This window comes from Procambarus clarkii, chromosome 4 (genome assembly GCF_040958095.1).
Source record: "Procambarus clarkii isolate CNS0578487 chromosome 4, FALCON_Pclarkii_2.0, whole genome shotgun sequence".
Classification (NCBI taxonomy): domain Eukaryota; kingdom Metazoa; phylum Arthropoda; class Malacostraca; order Decapoda; family Cambaridae; genus Procambarus; species Procambarus clarkii.
Window position 1 is genome coordinate 41,431,230 of NC_091153.1, and position 6,000 is coordinate 41,437,229.

Below are 6,000 nucleotides of genomic sequence, written 5' to 3' on the forward strand. Positions count from 1 at the left end.
CTCCACAGCACTCGTCCTCCAAAACGTCAAATGAATTAGAAGTTGCTATGGCGTTTGAAGGCGGCTTTATCAAAGTCTTCTTAAGGCCCCTGTCTTTCACAACTCTCCAAGACGAGGTCCCTTTACTGCTGGTCTCCTCCTTCGTTACTTCTCGTTGTTCTTTCAGCTGACGCACCTCCTCCCGCAGAGAGTCCAACTCTGTCCTCAGGGCTCCCACTAGAGTCACCAGGTCCTTAACTACAACTTCCATATTGCAATGATAATATAACAACACTCAGGAGCTCCGGTTAACACAACCTCTCACTGTGACTTCACCTGTGTCTCCCATGAATGTGTCCAAGATGACGATTAAACCATCCAAAAGGTGGCACGGGCATGAATAGCCCATAAGTGGTGGCCCTTTTGAGCCATTACCAGTATCAAGAGCGTCTAACTGAAGATTGATGAAGATTAAGCCACCCAAGAGGTGGCACGGGCATGAATAGCCCGTAAGTGGTGGCCCTTTTGAGCCATTACCAGTATCAAAAGATGATACTGGACATCTGTGCAGTATCATCAGAAATGAAATGTATGCTCGTGATGGGGTGCATCTATCGAGGTCTGGGGTTGTTGCTGTTGCGAACTCGTTGGAAGAAGTGGTTAGAGGTGTTTGTTTGGGTTTAAACTGTTAGTAGATAGAGGTATGGGAATTGATTTGGAGGAAGGAGGTAATAAAAGTATGTGTTTGTGGGAGAAAGGAATTGGCAAAATGATCAGGGAAAGAGAAGGGCCTCAAAATAACAATTCACTTAAGGTATATTACACTAACAGTAGAAGTCTAAGAAATAAAATTAACGAATTAAATGCTCTTGTCTGCACAGAAAAAATAGATATTATTGCACTTACCGAAACGTGGATGAATGTAGAAAATAGAGAACTATTAGCTGAATATCAAATATATGGATTTAAACTATTTCACACAGATATATTAGACGAGGAGGGGGAGTAGCCATATATGTTAGGGACAATTTGAAATGTAGTCTCAAAGAGGGAATCAAAACTGAGCCACACACAGAAACTATTTGGATAGAATTAAACGAAAAAGCAAAACATATTATAATAGGAGTTATATATATGCCACCAAATTTAGACAGAATGGAAGCAAAGCATCTATGGGATGAAATATCTAGGGCATCTAGATCTAACAGTATTTTCTGATAACGGAGGAATGAGACACCGACAGCATTGGGACCTATTTTATTTAATTTTTTAGTAGAAACAAATAAATAAATTTTTTCAGACCATGTTAATGAACAGGATAACTTGTATAATTTTTCAACAGCATAAATACATGTATAACTTGACTACAATGACTTAATAACATTAATACATATGCTTATATCCGGTAACTAAATAGAACATGGTCTGCAGAACGCGGAATCCTTATTAACTATTGGTACAAGTAAGGCAAACGTTTACATAATTTTCAAGTAGAATCAGGGCTTATAGAGTATCATATAGTGGCCTAACACATGACAGAAATAATGCGCCAATCCCAGACATAATGTGAAATGGTAAATTACTAGTAGCTGTAGAATACACCTATAGGACAAATTTAACAATACTCTTACAAGTGAGAGTAAGTAGCTGCGGACAGCGTAATACTTAGGGGCCGGCGCTGCACCCCCCCAGTTTACTAACAATAAAGGACAAAGTACATAGGACTGTGCGTAGGGTTATTTGCCGCTGACCATTGGAAGGGGAGGAGGGTGGGAAAATTTTTTTCTTTGACTTGTGAAGCGGGGCGAGGCTGTAGCCAGAAAGAACGCATGTCGATTGATTGATTGATGAAGATTAAGCCACCCAAAAGGTGGCACGGGCATGAATAGCCCGTAAGTGGTGGCCCTTTTAAGCCATTACCAGTATCAAGAGCTGATACTGGAGATCTGTGGAGGTGCGAATGCACCCTGCATGACGGGAGATGTCTCCCTTGTGAATGTGTTAAGATGAAGATGAAGCCACCCAAAAGGTGGCACGGGCATAAATAGCCCGTAAGTGGTGGCCCATTTAAGCCATTACCAGTATCAAGAGCTGATACTGGAGATCTGTGGAGGTGCGAATGCACCCTGCATGACGGGAGATGTCTTCCTTGTGAATGTGTTAAGATGAAGATGAAGCCACCCAAAAGGTGGCACGGGCATAAATAGCCCGTAAGTGGTGGCCATTTTAAGCCATTACCAGTATCAGGAGCTGATACTGGAGATCTGTGGAGGTGCGAATGCACCCTGCATGACGGGAGATGTCTCCCTTGTGAATGTGTTAAGATGAAGATGAAGCCACCCAAAAGGTGGCACGGGCATAAATAGCCCGTAAGTGGTGGCCCATTTAAGCCATTACCAGTATCAAGAGCTGATACTGGAGATCTGTGGAGGTGCGAATGCACCCTGCATGACGGGAGATGTCTCCCTTGTGAATGTGTTAAGATGAAGATGAAGCCACCCAAAAGGTGGCACAGGCATGAATAGCTCGTAAGTGGTGACCCTTTTGAGCCATCACCAGTATCAATAGAGAACGCATGTCCCCTCCTCTCTTTTTATATAGGCCCCCCGCGGCGCTCCGCACGCTGCGCTGCGGATCGCGCTGTGCAACTGCCTTCTCCTCCATCAGAAATTCCTCCGCATTCCTACGTAATGCAGCGGTTATTTACGTCATGGTTGACTTTAATTTTAGTGGAATAAACTGGTTGAAAAAAACAGGGAATAGTGAAACTGAAGATTTTCTAGAATTAATTGACGATTGCTTTCTTACACAACACATTAAGGAACCAACACGGAAAAATAATATTTTAGATTTAGTGTTAACTAACAGGGAAACACAAATTAATGACATCGAAATAGGGAGTGAGCTAGGGAACAGTGATCACAAAGAAATCAGATTTAGCATAGAATGGAATAGACCTGTAGGAGAAAATTCTGCTAAAGTGCCAGATTTTCGAAAAGCTGATTTTAATAGTCTAAGAAATTTTTTGGGTCAAACTGATTGAAAGTCTTGGGTATGGGGTGTGGGCCGGTCTTGGAGCGAGACATGAACCCAGCAATAGGTGACGTAAATTGGGATTTCGATGTGGATTCAATATATAACTTATTTAAGAATATTCTAAACAAAGCACAGGAACGTAGTATACCATACAAATTGAATAGATCGAATACTAATGACCCAAAGTGGATAACAAAGAATTTGAAGAACCTTATAGGTAAAAAGAGAGCTTGGTACAAAAGGATTAAAAATGGGGAGGTCACTTTAGAACAGGAATTCGTACAACTGGTTAGAAATGTTAAAAAAGAGATAAGGAAAGCAAAAAGAAACTATGAAGTTCGCATAGCAGGGCAAGCAAAGACAAATCCTAAAGGGTTTTTTTCAGTTATATCGTACTAAGACTAGGGAAAGGATAGGTCCATTAAAAACTGAGACAGGTCAAATAACAGATAGTGATGAAGAGATGAGTAGTATTTTTAATAAATATTTTGTATCTGTATTTACTAAAGAGGAACTTAACAATATGCCTTCAGCCGAACAATTCTATGTGGGTGGGGACGAGGACAGGTTGACAAGTTTAGCAGTTACCAGGGAGGATGTTCTTAAACAAATAGTAAAACTCAAACCAAACAAATCCCCAGGGCCGGATGAAGTGTTTGCCAGGGTGCTTAAAGAATGCAAAGAGGAGCTTTGTGACCCACTTTCAACCATATTTAATAAATCAATAGAGTCAGGCAGAGTGCCAGAGTTTTGGAAAGTTGCTAATGTGATACCAGTTTTTAAGAAAGGAGATAGATCACTTGCGTCTAACTATCGACCAATTAGCCTAACGTCTATTGTGGGAAAGTTACTCGAATCTATAATAGCAAATAAAATTCGTCTTCATCTTGAAAAACATAAATTAATAATCGAGTCGCAACATGGTTTTATAAATGGCCGTTCATGTTTAACAAATTTGTTATCTTTTTATTCTAGCATAGTTGAGGCAGTTGATAGTGGTAAGGATTGTGATGTTGTGTACCTTGACTTTAGCAAAGCTTTTGATACAGTGCCACATGAATGACTGATTAAAAAGATAGAGTCTCATGGTATTGGGGGTGCTGGATGGAGTTGAATCTGCAGAGTATTGGGGATAGAATTGAAGAGATAAATGTAGCCTCTGCCATTAGATTAATGAGAGGTGGGGGAGCTAATGAATTAATCCTCTTGGTTCAAAAGGTGGGAAGTAGTTGTCATGTTCACAGAAAATGGTACCATCCGTTTTCTATGTGCGGCGGCTGGGACGCCAGAGAGAGACAGAAGGTAAACAAGAGCGTACAGGACGCCCGCCAAGCTTGGTAGCTACTAGTCATGTAATCATATTAAGTATTAAAGTCAGTAACCAAGTCATGACTTTACATCAACCCTACAATCAAGACTTCCTCAGTAACACACAAACACCACATTGGCGACGAGGATGAACTGTGAACGCAGGTATTTGTTCAGTTTCAAACACAAGGGAGAAGCATGCTGCCTGGAGGAGGAAGAGAAGCTGTGAGCGCCATACCCGATGCTGTATGCTAACCGATGCTGTGTGCTAACCAATGCTGTGTGCTAAACGATGCTGTGTGCTAACCAATGCTGAGTGCTACCCAAGCTGTGTGCTACCAAAGCTGTGCTGAAGAAACTGTGTACTGAGGAATCTGCCGACGTTGTGTACGAAACGACGCTTTGATGTGTACAAAACCTGATGTTTTGGTTACGAAACGACGCTTCGTGCTACAAAATTCATCACACTGCACCAACTGCTGTACCAACTGCTGCCGTACCAACTGCTGTACCAACTGCTGTACCAACTGCCGTGCCAACTGCTGTGCTGCTGCTGTGAGTAGGAACAACACATGTACACAAGGGCTAGGTAAGAAGTCAGTTGCTGCTATAGTGTGCACTGTTGTGAACTTTTGCATTAAAATGCTTGTGTGCTTTGCAAAATTAAAGTAATTACAGTGAATTCTTGACTAACATATACAGTGCAGTAAGTGTTTAATATTCTGAGGAACATTTAAGTGATAAGTTACATTTATTCAGTAAAAATGGCAAATATACCTCAGTTTCCTGCATTTGATCCTGACTGTGACCAGACAAACCTGTCACAGAGGTGGGTCAAATGGCTTAAAAAGTTTGAAAATTTGTTGATAGTTTCTGACATCAAAAGTGCTGAAAGAAAGCGTGCCTTTCTACTTCATTATGCAGGTGATAGAGTTTGTGACATCTTTGACACACTGAAAGACACTGGTGGTGCCAAAGATTATGACACTGCCAAAGCCAAACTAACAGAGCATTTCAAACCAAGGCAAAATACTGCTATGGAAATTATGCATTTCAGGAGAGCAAAACAACTCTCTAATGAAACTGTGGATCAATACCACACACGTCTGCAGGGTTTAGCAGCCCATTGTGAGTTTGCTGATGTTGACAAAGAAATCAAACAGCAAATAATTGAATCATGCACATCTACACGTCTTCGTCGAAGAGCTCTAGAACTTGTTGATGATGAAAGTTCTCTTACCAAGATACTGGATATTGCTCGTCGAATGGAAGATGCTGCACGTGATGCTCGTGTCATGGAGTGCAGTGCCAACAACAGTTCTGCCACTGTTACTAACAGTGATGAGGTACGTAAGGTTCAGGGAGGACACCGTGATCAAAGAAGATATCATGGCAAACCTAACAGTAAATTTAGCCGAGAACCACGTCACAACTGGGGTCAAGGAACAAGGCTCAAGCAGTCACAACGACCCACATCAGAGGGTGTCAACAATAAATGTTACAATTGTGGAGGAGACTACCCACACCAAGATAATGTTTGTCCTGCTCAAGGTAAGAAGTGCTATGAGTGTGGAAAACTAGGTCATTTTGGTGCTATGTGTCGTTCTGCACTAAAGAAACCACAGTCAATGAATAAAAGCACTGTACGAGGATCAGGTCATAGGGGTCGAGGTGGTA